Here is a 15270-nt window from a genome sequence, read left to right on the forward strand (position 1 = left end):
TGGAAGGTGGCCAAAGCAACCTGTGTGATCCTGTGATGGCAGATACATGACACACGCTCGATATTGGCTAAAAGCCGTAGAGCTTTACAACACAAAGGGCGAAGCTTCATGCGGGCAAATAAAAGGAGTCAGGTAGGAATTCGGGGGATCCCAGGATGGAACACAGAATGTGACCCCCAAAGCCCTCTAAATTACAGATGTGTGAGGCAACCCCAATAAGGAGGATGGGGAGGGGAGACGCTAACCTAAGACAGTTTGAAAAAGAGTAGACACAAAGCCCAGCCTCTAGAATTTCCATGGGGGGGCCTAGGTGCTGCTCAGACTATAGGTCACATTCACCCCCCTTAACCTTTAGGAAGCCTTTCCAGCCTTAGCCTTGTAAGTTAGCCAATTACCCTTGGTGTCCCCTGCGCCCTTTGCCCAGACACTAGACACGTCTTAAGCATCCGTGGGATATGTAAACTGGGGACTGTCATCCAGACACGGCTACCCCAAGCTACGTAGAGATTTCTCCTTCAGGTCCCACAATTACTTGGGGCAGCAAACCAAGGTAGAGCTGAGCAGAAGGCAGTGGCAGCTGAGTGTAAGCGGGTCAACAGCCCATGGTGCCTTTCCAGGCCATGCATGCCATCCTTTGAATTCGATTAGTAAGCCAAGAGCAGTGGAGAGGCACGTCATCACGGTCCGTCACCGAGCCGCCCAGCTTGCCACACCAATCATTTTGAAACGTACCTGGGGTTCGCTCTCATCAGGTATGATAAGACGACAGACACGGAGACGACTACCTTGAGAGAAGAGTTTACCACTTACCATTCCCAAGAGGAGGGGGGACGTCACGTCACACAGGGGCCACAAGAGGAGGCACCAGGGTCGGTCAGAGCCGGAGTGAGAGGGAATCGCCAACAGGAGTCTTCCTTCTGGAGCGGTGGCAAGTTTTCAGTCACCGACGTTCCCTGTGGGGCAGGAAGCAAAGCACGGATGTTGGGATCTGCGGTTGGAAGGGGTGAAATGTGACTTCTGTGTGCCTACAACCCCCAGGCGCGGTAAGGATTCTGACTCATGACTCCAAGACGGCAAATAGTCAACTACAGGTGATCAAGGTTGATCATTACGATGGGATCCTGAAGCAACAAAGAAAGAAAAGGGCGTTAGGCAAAACGTAAGGAAATCTTGGGGCGCCTGGGTGGCTCAGTCGGTTGAGCGTCTGACTTCGGCTCAGGTCATGATCTCGCAGCCCGTGAGTTCGAGCCCCGCGTCGGGCTCTGGGCTGACGGCTCCGAGCCTGGAGCCTGCTTCGGATTCTGTGTCTCCCTCTCTCTCTGCCCCTCCCCTGCTCATGCTCTGTCTCTCTCACTCTCAGGAATGAATAAATGTTAAAGAAAAGAAATGAAAAAAAAAAAGTAAGGAAATCTGAATAAAGCATAGAATTTAAGGCATCACGACGTAGCAATATTCATTCATGAATTAGGAAAAACTAGCATCTTTTTTTTTTAAGTTTATTTATTTTGAGAGAGAAAGAGAGAGCACAGGGAGGGGCAGAGAGAGAGGAAGGGAGAGAATCCCAAGCAGGCTCTGTGCTGCCAGTGCAGAGCCCGACGTGGGGTTCAATCTCACGATCCATGGGATAATGACATGAGCTGAAACCAAGAGTCAGTCGCTTAACTGACTGAGCCACCCAGGCTTCCCACCAAGGTACCATCCCAATATAGAGTGACAGTTCTAGAGGACATAGGAAAACTTGGGAACGCTCTGGTGCTATCTTTATAACTTTTCTGTAAATCTTCAACTTTTCCAAAGTAAAAGTTGATGTCACAAAACTAACTGAGACCGAGTGTGGGCGGAGGAGGGGCAGAGAGAGAGAGAGAGAGGGAGACACAGAATCCGAAGCAGCTTCCAGGCTCCGAGCTGCCGTGGAAGGGGGTGGTTAAGAGATGCATCTGGAAAGGAACAGTAGGGCTCTAGCCATTAGGAAGCACTTGATGAACATTTGCTGAAGAACTGAAGGAATGAATGGATGAATGACCAGAAGCTGAAAGTTCCTGTGTGATTTCCAGAGTCTCAAGTTTACTGCATAGGCCACAGGGAGCCACCTGAGGTTTCGAGAGGGGGCGTGACCCGATGTGTTGGCCATTAGACACTTGCCCCTCCAAAGTTTGGTCCATGGACCAGGTGGTTCACGCAACATCGGCGTTACCTGAGCGCTTGCAAGAGCCACAGAAGCTGAGGTCAGACCCCAGAGGCACTGAATCTGACTCTGCATTTCACCAAGATCCCCCCGGGTGCTTCCTCCGCACGTTTCAATTCCAGAAGAGTCGCTTTCTTGAGATCACTTTGTTGGTAGAGGGGGGAAAAAGTCTTCTGATTTTGTTGGGTTGTGTTTTTGTTTTGTTTCATTTTGCAACAAAAAAAGGGGGGGAGGGGGGAGGAAGGGAAAGAGGGAAGGGGAGGAAGGATGGAGAGCAGGTATATTGTGGGACAAATACACAGCCTTTGTGGGACAAATACAGTAGCCCCCCTGACTACTTTCTTCCACTGAGGTGCTGTGAGACGCAGTATCTCTAACTGGAAGGCTTCGGATCCTGGTCAGTTTCCTGCGGAGGGAGGTGGGCAGCCTTTGAAGGGGCTGCTGGGGAAACTGAGGACAGGGTAGGGGAGAACGGGACGGACCACCGGCGGCACGGCGCCCGGTGAACGTGGAACCCTTCTCCCCTCTGCCAACAGCTGAAACCTACACTCCATTTCCAGGAAAGTGGTCGTCGGGCTGGCCGCTGGGGGAAATCAAAGGCTCAGCGGGCCTCCGTAATGCACCCTCATTTTGTGCAGCCAGAGCAGAGGATGGGACAGAAGGGTACAAACGTCCCCCGCTCCCGCCAGCCCATCTGGCCCCTCTGTCCCCGGCCCTGCACGCTTGCCCGGGGCGGCCCAAATCTGGGCTCGTGCAGGGAAAGCAAATGGGAAGGTCTGGCCGCCTCGGCCCAGGTGCAGGCGGCTGCATCGAGTGACCCGCTTCTACTGCCTCATCTACACTGCCTGTGCTGCTGGGGCGTCCTCCTCGGAGACACGCTCATCGAGATCTGTTATATTTACCCACGAAACACCGCGTGATAACGGCATCCTTATGTCTCAGCCTCTTATTTGAGACGAAAGATCTACCAGAGCCTTGCTCGCCTGATTGGCGCCCTGGGTTCAGCGGTCACTCGGGGAGCACGGGCAGGGCTGTATGTGGGGTTTTGTCCTCTCCCTCCCCTTCGTCGTTGGGCTGCTGAGAACGGAGCTCATTCTCCAGTACAGCCTGGCAGTCACTCAATTGCTCTGTGCCAGGCGTGTTCACACATCTCTTCCTTGAAGCGCCTCACGAAGCGCCCTGGAAGGTGGCCCCCTTGTCCCGAGTTTACGGACAGGGACATCGATGCCAGCAGCATGGATGGCATTCTGCCCAAGGCCGGGCTCTTCCCTCGGCATTGCTAGTGACAGGACGAACTCGGGGTCAAAATCCACTCAAAGGCACGGTCCTGGTTTCCTGGGGTCGAAATCTCTTGGAGGAACCCTCCCTCCGGAAGAGTGCCAAGTTTATAATGGGACACCAAAGCCTCACGGGTGTTAGAGTTTTGGGTTTCCGGAACTCTCCATGATATATCTCAATGCTCGCGACCAGAAGAACTCCAGGGCTAGGTCAGTATCCCCAGCTTCTGGAGACAGGGACTGAGCCCCGCAGAGAACAAGCCAGCAGCGTGGCCCCATAGGGAAGAGATCTGGAAGAACGGAGGGGTGTCGAGGTACCCCACCCTCCCACCTGCGTGCACGGGCTCATGAGTTCACCCAGCAGGAATTGGAATGTGTGGCTTGGGATTGAGGAGGCAGAACTGGAAAACAATGACTGTTGCCTTTGAAAATCTGAATATTGCCAAGAGGGGGAAATAGCAGCCTTGTTTTATGTGCACGTGTGGGTGCGTGTGTGTGTGTGTGTGTGTGTGTGTGTGTGTTTTCCAGAAAGCATACGAGGAGTAAGACAATCCAGCCTCTGAATGGGTCTCTGATGAATTGAGTCACCCTCTAGCTCAGTTAGATTCAGTTAAACACAGAGACAGGAGCCCTGAGCAGGGCGTATTGTGAGAACCAGAGTGCCCGACAAAGCGACCGGCTACCAGAGGTGCTATTTGTCTGACGGTGTCATCGACTCAGTGTGAGGGAAGTCCACGGGATGATGATCGCCCAAGACTGAGATTCCCAAACCCATTGGGGAGCCGCACCCTGGCCCCCTTGCTCCCCTGGACCACATAATAAAGGTACTAGGTATGGGGCACAGAGCTGGGTGGACGGTTGTTGGTAGCAAGGTGGAAGCATTTAAGCTGGTGCCACACTTACCATCTTTGAGCCTCGTCTTAAGGGAATCCATCCAAGATCCTAAAGAGAGTGACCGCCAGACTCTGAAAACCTTGGTATTCCAAGAAACTGAGTAAACAGAACCATCAAGGGCCAATGGCTAAAAGAAGACATGGCCTAGCCATGGTCACACTCAACCCCACAGAGAGGCCATATTCAACCCCACAGAGAGGCCATATTCAACCCCACAGAGAGGCCATACTCAACTCCACAGAGAGGCCATACTCAACCCCACAGAGAGGCCATACTCAACCCCACAGAGAGGCCATACTCAACCCCACAGAGAGGCCATACTCAACCCCACAGAGAGGCCATACTCAACCCCACAGAGAGGCCCATACTCAACCCCATAGAGAGACCATACTCAACTCCACAGAGAGGCCATACTCAACCCCACAGAGAGGCCATACTCAACCCCATAGAGAGGCCATACTCAACCCCACAGAGGCCCGTACTCAACCCCATAGAGAGGCCATACTCAACCCCATAGAGAGGCCATACTCAACTCCACAGAGAGGCCATACTCAACCCCACAGAGAGGCCATACTCAACCCCACAGAGAGGCCATACTCAACCCCACAGAGAGGCCATACTCAACCCCACAGAGAGGCCATACTCAACTCCACAGAGAGGCCCATACTCAACCCCATAGAGAGACCATACTCAACTCCACAGAGAGGCCATACTCAACCCCACAGAGAGGCCATACTCAACCCCACAGAGGCCCGTACTCAACCCCATAGAGAGGCCATACTCAACCCCATAGAGAGGCCATACTCAACTCCACAGAGAGGCCATACTCAACCCCACAGAGAGGCCATACTCAACCCCACAGAGAGGCCATACTCAACCCCATAGAGAGGCCATACTCAACCCCACAGAGGCCCGTACTCAACCCCATAGAGAGGCCATACTCAACCCCACAGAGAGGCCATACTCAACTCCACAGAGAGGCCACACTCAACCCCACAGAGAGGCCATACTCAACTCCACAGAGAGGCCACACTCAACCCCACAGAGAGGCCATACTCAACCCCACAGAGAGGCCATACTCAACTCCACAGAGAGGCCATACTCAACCCCACAGAGAGGCCACACTCAACTCCACAGGGAGGCCATACTCAACCCCACAGAGAGGCCCGTACTCAACCCCATAGAGAGGCCCGTACTCAACCCCGTAGAGAGGGCCGTACTCAACCCCAGTGTGGACAGCTGGCATGGAGAAGCTGCCAGAAGCATGCGGAAGTGACATCAGTTTAGCCTCCGTGGTGGTAGCAGCCCTCATGTGACTCAGCGTGGGCAAGGGTGGCGAGACGAGAGCCATGATGGCAGTGTCCAGCTGTGACACTGGAGCAGTCCATGGAACAGGAGGCAGGACTGAGTCCCGAAGGGCAGGATGGAGTGGCGGGCCTTCTCAGATGATGCCCGAGGGACCCCCACCCACTGGAGACCAGCAGGTCCCCTCTCTTACTTGATTATATCTTACTCAAACTTTTTTTTTAGAAAGCTGATTTATTTATTTATTGAGAGAGAGTGTTAGAGGGGAAGGGGCAGAGAGAGGGAGAGACAGAATCCCAAGCAGGCTCCTCACTGTCATCACAGGGCCCGATGCGGGGCTTGAACTCATGAACCACCTGAGCCAAGATCAAGAGTAAGTACACTTGGGGCGCCTGGGTGGCTCGGTCGGTTGAGCGTCCAACTTCAGCTCAGGTCATGGTCTCGCGGTCCGTAAGTTCGAGCCCCGCGTCGGGCTCTGTGCTGACAGCACAGAACCTGCTTCAGATTCTGTGTCTCCCTCTCTCTCTGCCCCTACACAGCTTATACTCTGTCTTTCTCTCAAAAATAAGTAAACATTGAAAAATATTTTTTAAAAAAAGAGTCAGACGCCACCCCAGGATCCCTATACCATATTCAACCTTTAAAACCCAGCTCCAAGGACACTCCCTGAAGCATTCTTTTCTAGAAATGGGTCATCCTCTGAACTCCTGGAGCTCCCAGAGCTCTTAACCTTACTGTGCATAATATCTTCCATCCTGTACTTTGGCTGGCTGTGGTCCATTTGCCCCAATTAATTTTTCTAGACCACAGCCACCTGTCTTGTGTCCCTCTGTCCCCTTTACATTGAACATCTCTTTTTAGATCAAGAGACCTCCTCTCCGAATCCACCCAGCCTGAGCCCATAGGGTGATCTTGTTTTGAATGAATGGCTGCATGCGTGATAAAGGCGAGAGGGAGGCTGGGTCAGGGAGGGAGATGGGGTGCTTTTGAGTCCTCTGGGAAAGAAATTGATGAGGCTTTGGCCTCATTTTCCCAGGAGGGGTCCAGGCTTGCTCACAGTGGGTGAGCCAAGAGAGGGAGGGGGCGAGACGGCCAGGGCAGGTGCATCGGGGCGCATCAGTTCGACAGGGAGGAAATGCCCTTGACAGGGGCAGCGTGCTCAAGGGGCCCGGCCCTGGGTATGCGCCGTTCCAGCTGCGTTCCCAGGAATTAAGAGGCAGAGAAGGCAGGGGAAGGGACTCATCTCAGAGCCTGGCGGGTGAGGGGACAGGAAGGGGGGCGGGCGGGGGGTGGCGACAACACCTCGGCTGACTAATTAAAGCCTTTGGTAGCTGGCCCCCACCAGCTCGAGCAGATTATCACTGCTGACTCAGCTCCCCGCCAAGGCCAGACGCACGCTCCCTTTTTTCCTGCTTGATTTGCCTAATGGAAGCTGACAGTGAAGTTCAACCCTGATTGTCAGATTTCAGTAGGAACCTCAAGGAGGGGGGGAGAGGAAGGCAGACATTCGAGGAATAAAAATAGCTCACATAATGAGATCCTTTATTTAGCTGAACTGCTTCTTTAATGACTCACCTCTCCGTCCCTCCCTCCCTCCCTCCCTCCCTCCCTCTCTCTCTCTCTCTCACACACACACACACACACGCACACACAGTTGTGCACACAAATGTCTGATTTGCACGTAGAGCTTGCCTCGGTCCTGTAGGAAAGAGGCCATCCATCCTGGACCACACGGTCTGCAAAAGCAGATGTCCCTTAATGGCAAAGTTGGGAGATATTTCCCCTCATCCCTCTAACCAGAATTGCTGCTCCCCAGGCTCATTCAATGGTCCAGTTTCCAATATGTGACCCAGGAAATCGGTCCGGCCGGCACAACCAAACACACGGGTAGGCCCTCGCGACCCTGGCTGGTTCCTCATCCATCTGTGCCTCTGGCTCTGTGAACTGAGGTCTCGAAGGTCCGGATCACTTCTTAAAACCTGAGCTCCTGATCAGAAGGGTCAGGCTGACCGCTTGTGAGGAGGAAACAAAATGGCGCAAGGAAGCCTCCAGATACTCCGTGTGACACGGCGTCTGGGCAAGAATGCCATTGCCCTCCCTCCTCTGCTGTGCAGTTTGCTCTCCGTGAGGTCACAGGAAGTCACCTGCTAATTGTACGTGCCCGGATTAAAAACCTAGCTCTAAAATGGGAGGTTGAGGGCACCTGGGTGGCTCAGTCAGTTGAGCGTCCGGTTCTCGGTTCCGGTTCAGGTCGTGATCTCAGGGCTGTTGGATGGAGCCCCACGTGGGGCTCCGCTCCACGCATGGGATTCTCTCTCTCCCTCTGTGCCCCTCCTCCAGTCATGCGCGCTCTCTCTCTCTCTCTCTCTCTCTCTCTCTGCCTCTCTCTGTCTTAAGACAAATAAATAAGCTTAAAAAAAATAAAACGAGAGGTGGGATCGTAATGCAGGCAGTTCTGCGTGTTTGTGAGCGCCGTGCACTGATGTTCGACGTCAGTATCCTGGGTCATATTTGCGTGTGCTGATGAGGAGGGGATCTGGGGACCCCAGTAGGGCCACATGGGCCTGGACTAGGGTGGGACTCTCTGAATGAGCGCCTCCTCATGCTTTGTCCCCCGTATGCCTCCCACGGCTGAGGGCCACGTGAGGGAGAGACAGAAAGGCCGGCGGTCGGCATGATGTGACTCCATCGTCCTGAAGGTAGGGCTGAACAAAGACCGTCTCACGCTAGCTAATGGCTCAAGAAGAGAATTCCAGAGGGCAAGTTCCGATCTACTGCCTACAGCCAACCCAGCCTCACGGATTCCCAAACCCAGTGGGGAAAGGCAGGCCAGAGGTGACAAGAAGGTCACTCTTAAAAATTGAGCTGTGGAGCATCTTGCAGAGCGTTTTTTTCCCCCTTTGAATGTAGACAGTGTTTTTCTTTTCTCTTTATTTTTCTTCCCCTACTCTAACAAAATCCTTTTTTTTAATGTTTTAATTTAATTTTTATTTTGTTTTATTTTATTTTATTTTAGAGAGAGAGAGCATGAGTGGGGAAGAGAGGCAGAGACAGAGAGAGAAAGAGGGAGAGAATCTTAATCAGGCTCCATGCTCAGCACAGAGCTTGACGTGGGGCTCAATCCAACGACCCTGGGATTGTGACCTGAACCAAAATGAAGAGTAAGACGCTCAGCTGACTGAGCCGCCCAGGCGCCCCTCTAACAAGACACTTCTTGAGTGACGGCTGCCATTTTTAATGGTGAGCATCTGCCCCCCATTTGTCAACATTTCCTCCCTATCTCTTGTGCCACAGAGGAGGGACCTGAAGCACAGAGAATGTATGTAAGTTGCCCAAGATGGAGGCAGCTAACAAAGGTCAAGTGTCCAAAGCCTGAATTATTCTGTTCCCTGTAAGATGTTCCCTCTTTACTTTGTCAAGAGGGAATACAAGGCATAGTGAGGCAGGAAGGGACCAAAGAACAAAACCTAATCAGTGGCCCCAGGACCTTGGAATTTATTGTTGTGCATGGACTCCTATGTTTTTGAATAGGCTCATGGGAGGGAGCCACACAAACCCCTACCTGAGACGCCTGTATTTCTCACTATGGACCTCTTCTTTACGGTTCTCTTGGTGTCTCCACCACAGGCAAATCTTCCATGTGATTCTCAGGAGTCAGCACAGCCAAGCAGCCCTGGTCAGCCCGCCCACCTCTCCCTTCTCCCTCCTGTGTATGACCTTCCTATACATTGACGCTTGTTGTTGGGTGATAACAACAAGCGTTGGGTGACGCTTGTTGTTGGGTGTCTCTAAACCCACGCTCTACGCATTGCCATGCAAAGCGACAAAAAGACCCGCTTTTTCAAGGGTCACTGAGTGGCTAAATTAGTACAAATGTTCCACTACTCTCGCAAGGCAGGCATGGTTTTTATCAGTCACCGTCCTCAGTGGACTGTTAACTTTGAAGACAGGACAGAATAAGAACAACCATGGAAGACGGGGTTCCCCAAGTTTTTCTCCCTTCCTGTTCCATCCGCTTCGTGACCAAGTGAGTAGAAAAGTGGCCAGTGGGGGCCTGGGGACAAGACAGAAACAGCAAGAGAACTCGGAATCCATGAAAGAAGCAGGATGCTACCAGATTCTCATCTGCTGGGCTCGTTCACTTCTGCTCCACACAAGCCAAAGGCTTCTGCTTTCTCCTCGTCAGGGGAACAAACTGGCCATCACCAAGTCTGCCCATGAAACCCCAGAGGAATCCGAATGAAATAAAAAGAATGGCCGCTCAAACAGAGGGAAGGAACGTGGGAGGGGGTCACTGTCATTGGTGGTCGAGAGATCGCAAGACACCGCAAGAAGACAAAAGCCCGATGAAGGTGTGTTGATGGATAAAAGGGAAGGCCCTTAGCTCAGAATAGGCTAAGGAAGGGATATAATGGCGGAGAAGCTGGTCTTCTGAGAAGAGCTTGGGACAGACTCTAGACCAGAGGTCTGGGAGAATAGAGGCGGGCAGAAACAGAGGGAGCAGAGGCAAAGAACTTCACTGAACAGTGGTTTGTCCTCAGAACAGCTAGGCCGTTAACCCTTCCCTCGACGCCCGTCCTTATGGAACGGAACGGAGAACTGCGAGATGTCCTGGGACAGAAGCCGAGAAGCAGCTGGATTGAGATAGAAAAGGCAGTTTGGGAGGATCCAGGAAGTGTGTTTGCAGTAAAGAAACCGGGTGCTTTTATAAGTGGAATCGTGGACAGACTGTGCAAGTTTTGAGGACGTGGGGAAGACACAGTATTGTTTTATCAGCAGACAAGAGGGAAGGAGGGAGGGAGGGAGGGAGGGAGGGAGGGAGGGAGAGGGGGATGGGGGAAGGAAGGAAAGGAAAGTAGGAAGAAAGGAGAAGAAGGAAGGAAGGAAGGAAGGAAGGAAGGAAGGAAGGAAGGAAGGACCTCCAATTGGGGGAAAGAAACTCAGGATCCAAATATAAAGCAAAATAAAATGGAAATGTTTCTGAGTCATTAACAGAGTATCCAAAAAAAAAAAAAAAGAGAGAGAAATTCTACTCAATCTACACATTAGAAATCTTTTCTCTGGAGTGGGTATTATTCCCAAGAAGACAATATAATCCTGGTATCCACCATGGCTCTGTAGACCAAAGATTTCACATAGTTACGTCAGGGTGAATTGTTTTTTCAAGTTTTAGAATGAATCTATAGGAAAAGTTAACAAGCCCTCATTTGGGTCGTGGAACACCATGACTGCGTTTTCAGTGTTGATCTCAGACAAGTGATGTTAAGCTGGCAGGTGGGAGAATGGAGGCAGGGAGGCGGGAAGGAGAGGAAGCGGTGAAAAGGCCAACATGGGTAAAAGACTCCACTTCGATGGCGTGAAGTCAGGCATCTGCTAATGTTTATTTAAGAAGCATCAGAAGTTTAAATATACTATTTAAAATGGTAAGCACTGGGGCATCTGGATGGCTCAGTCGGTTAAGCATCAGACTTCGGCTCGGGTCATGATCTCGCGGTGGGTGAGTTCAAACCCTGCGTCGGGTGAGCACCAGGCCCGCTTTGGTGCTTCTCTCTCTCTGCCCCTTGTGGGATTCTCTCTCTCTTTCCCCATCTCTCTCTCTCACTGTCCTTCGCTCGCTTGTGCCCTCTCTCTCAAAATAATAATAGGATAGAATAGGATAGAATAGAATAGAATAGAATAGAATAAAATAAAATAAAACTGTGAGCATCACCGCGGGGAAAAAAATCCAAATCATATAAATATTCTGAATATAAAATATTCTGAATATAAAAATTCAGATCATATAAATCCAAATCATATAAATATTCTGAATATACAATATTCTGAATATAAAAATTCAGATCATATAAATCCAAATCATATAAATATTCTGAATATACAATATTCTGAATATAAAAATTCAGATCATATAAATCCAAATCATATAAATATTCTGAATATAAAATATTCTGAATATAAAAATTCAGGACTGAAGAGGTTCTTGCTGTATTCTACGTAGCGTAAATACCGTGACCCTGGGAGTAGGGTAAGTTCCTCTTTTACGTTATCAATCAGTATATATGCTTTACAAACAATAAATTATGAAACACTACCATAAGCATGTTATCTGGAAGCGAGAGAAAAACAGAAGGACTCGAAAGTTCTAGCTTCTGTGGCTGAGAATGGGGATCAGAAGGAGAAGGCGGTTACTTTTTCGCTAAAGAACTTTTGGGGCGCCTGGGTGGCGCAGTCGGTTAGGCGTCCGACTTCAGCCAGGTCACGATCTCGCGGTCCGGGAGTTCGAGCCCCGCGTCAGGCTCTGGGCTGATGGCTCAGAGCCTGGAGCCTGTTTCCGATTCTGTGTCTCCGTCTCTCTCTGCCCCTCCCCCGTTCATGCTCTGTCTCTCTCTGTCCCAAAAATAAATAAACGTTGAAAAAAAAAATTAAAAAAAAAAAAAAAAGAACTTTTGACCTCTGATTTTTTTTTTTTTACATAGGCACCTACTAATGTGATTAAAACCTGCATGAAAAAAAAATTCAAAGATCCTCCTGGCAAATGAACAAAAAGTTCAAGAATTACATTTTCTCCTGGGAAATTGTGAATCTCCTCAAGATGACAGATTGATGTGCTTCCGACCAAATGTGAGTCTTAAAATTTTGCACGTGGCTCCAATTTGTGTAAATTCGGAAAAACGCAGCAGTGACTGTCATGCTTTACTCCTAGCATGTATGGGTCACGTGTTTTTCTGGAGACATCTTCATTGAAGGTCTAAGGCACGCTGCAGACAGCTTCTCAAATAACCCTCCGTCTCATCTCGCTCATGAAGCGTACCTAGAGCCCATCACTTCAGAGAAATTCATCTTCCTGTGACTGTTCTTTTTCCATGTAAGCTGCCGACCTTCAGACACCATATGAGTTCATGTTGCCCAGAAGTTTCCCATTCTGCCTGTCAATTCCCCTCCTTCCTGCTCCCTGTGATTGTCCCCTACTGGCCATTCTTATCTGCTACGGTCATTGGCGGGGCCGTCTTGTATTCTCCGTCTTACTTTTACTTCTCCTGGGACCTATCGGGTAGTGCCTTCAAAACTACACTGATGGCAAAGAAGGAAGCCAGCTGGGAACTCAAGTAAAAATTTACCCCTTGCAAGTGGTCGATCGTATGGGAGAAGAATATACAAAGTCCAGAGAACCTACATCTATGGCACATTCCCGACACTATGCTGGGTGTTCCATATGAACGATCCACTGACTTCCCACGAGCGGCTCATGACAAGGGTGTCGTGTTCTCTCCATTACGGATCAGAAACTGAGCTTCGTTAGAAGTTAGGCACTTGCCCTGGTCACGCTGTTAGCATGGGGCAATGCCAAATTTGAACGTAAGTCTGTGTGGCTTCCAGTGTCTTTGAAAAATATAAATCAGAGTGTAATTTCACTGTGGCTAGCTTTCCCCGTAAGACAAGTTACGCTGAATGACAAAATGGGGATCAAGAGAGCTGTATTCCAACCAGCTGGCTTACAGGCAATCAGGAACTTGGAGTTGGTGCCATGTGTTGGCCTCCGGAAACAATCATCACGATTGAGGATCCAGGGATATTGGCTTTCATTTGGGTCCTAAGACCAACGAGCTCTCTGGACTTGCATTTTCTCATTTATAAAATAAAACGTTTCTCACCGGCTGATTACTAAACTCTCCTCCAACCCTGAAGAATCCGCAGACTCGAAAGAGAGGAGGCTCATTAAAGTTATTGTCTCATTCGGATATCGTGCAAATCACTGTGGGGAGTGAGGTGGAAAAATGGGTCTCAGGTTCAACAGCAAGGTAGTAATTGAACTAAAAAGAAAACCCTCATACGCTAACACTTACCTTGTTAATGTCCAGGGTGGAATGGAGTTAAAGTACTGTACTGCCAGTCATCAGCTCGGGCCGCCGGGACCGAAAAACGCACAGACTGAGAGACGTAAGCAACAGCAATGTATTTCTTACGGTTCTGGAGGCTGAGCGATCGAGAGCAAGGAGCCCTCAAGGTAAGTCGCAGCCTGAGGCTTCTTCTCTTAGCCTGTCGGTAACCACCATTTCACAGTGTGGTCCTGTGATGTCTTCTTTGTGCATACGCAGAGAGAAAGGGAGAAAGACAGAGAGAGGGAGGGAAGGGCAGAGGAAGGGAGCAGAAGACAGTGTGCTCTCTGTGTTCTGTTCTAAAAATGACACTAATTCTAATCTTCCAAGATCGGGGTTCCAGCCTTAGGACCTCAGGGGACCTTAGTTACTTCCTCAGAGGCCCCATCTCCAAAGACGGCCCCAGCACAAGGGCTAGGGTTTTAACGTACACGTTGTAGGGGGTCACAGACATCAATCCCATCGCATGGAGAATCAGAAAATAATGGCGTGAGTGCACGAGATTTGAATTGCCAAGTTATTTCCCCCAAGAGGAGTAAAGAAACTACCCCAGGAAGAGCAATACGTTGGAAATAATGCGGAGCACGGCTTTCTCAAACTTCAGCATGAATCAGAATCACCTGGAGGGCCTGCTTAGCTAGAAAGTTTAGCTGTGAAATTGGTTTTCAAATTACCTGTGAACAGGGCAAAAAGGAAAGCATGCCAGCTATATACCTTCCATTGTCGCTAAGGACATTTCATATAAATCTCTTAGGGGAGCTACGTTTTTGCCATCAATTAATTCTAAAATAAATTGATCATCGCTGCGACAATGAGGAATAAGTAGATGATGCTTGGAACAAAACCTGGACAGGAAATAATAAAGCTATTTCTCAATAGCATCTCTCCATAAAAGTTGAGGCTATAATGTCGAAACCAACTCAAGAAAATCAGTATTCTGGGCCTATGGATGACAGACTGTCTCAAAATAAATATAATTTTGTTTCTTCCAAATGCCTAGGGTAATTACAGTTGGGTCAACACAACATTGTCCAACAAAAACCCTTAGGGGACCTGCTTTAATGAGGAGGTAACACGTCTGTGATAAGCATGACTTTAAAAAAGGAATAAGAAGAAGAAAGCACTTCTGGAGAGCACGAAGAGTTGGGTTTTTTCCTAAGTAGTTTAATCATTCTCCTGGGGTTTGTGTTTATATAATTAATTTGCTGAGCAACACTTTTTTTTTGGTAGGCCAGTCGGTTTTATCTGGAAATAGGGATGCTAATGAGAGGAGACAGGCTGCATGTATCAGACTCAGAAATCCTATGTTCCATAGCTTCTATGTCTATGTTACGCAACCGGCCTCTGATGCCTGTCTTTACGGTGTGGCTGAAGGCCTGGTTGACAAAATATCCGCGAGAGTTTGCTCTAAGATAAGTAAGGTAACGGACTGCAGTGAAAGGGCAGAATTCTCTGGGCCCAAGGCTTGTCCATAACAGTAGTTAAAAATGTTTCCAGACATGTGTTTTGTGCTATCCTGGACACTACATCGTGTCTGTTCTCTGAGCCAACGGAGATGTGCGGATGGGGGGGGGGAGGAGAAAAAAAACAAACAAAGAGAAAACAATAACAACGTTTCATTGTGTCTGACTTATGGATTTGTTCTACTCTGGGAGTCTAAGAGGAGCTCTTTCTGACAAGGGGCGCGACTGATTAGAAAGCAATGAACTATGGAAAAGAATCCAAAGCTACT

General features: G+C 49.7%; 1 long non-coding RNA gene across 1 annotated transcript in view; it reads right to left on the minus strand.

Moving 5' to 3' along the window:
• The window catches only part of LOC123382564, an 89976-nt gene that overhangs the window by 37846 nt on the left and 36860 nt on the right, over positions 1-15270 (minus strand). The window contains exon 2 of the long non-coding RNA XR_006591125.1: positions 811-953. This is a non-coding gene — a long non-coding RNA (uncharacterized LOC123382564). The remainder of the gene's footprint in view (positions 1-810; positions 954-15270) is intronic.

The sequence above is a fragment of the Felis catus genome, chromosome E3, assembly GCF_018350175.1.
Source record: "Felis catus isolate Fca126 chromosome E3, F.catus_Fca126_mat1.0, whole genome shotgun sequence".
Taxonomy (NCBI): Eukaryota; Metazoa; Chordata; class Mammalia; order Carnivora; family Felidae; genus Felis; species Felis catus.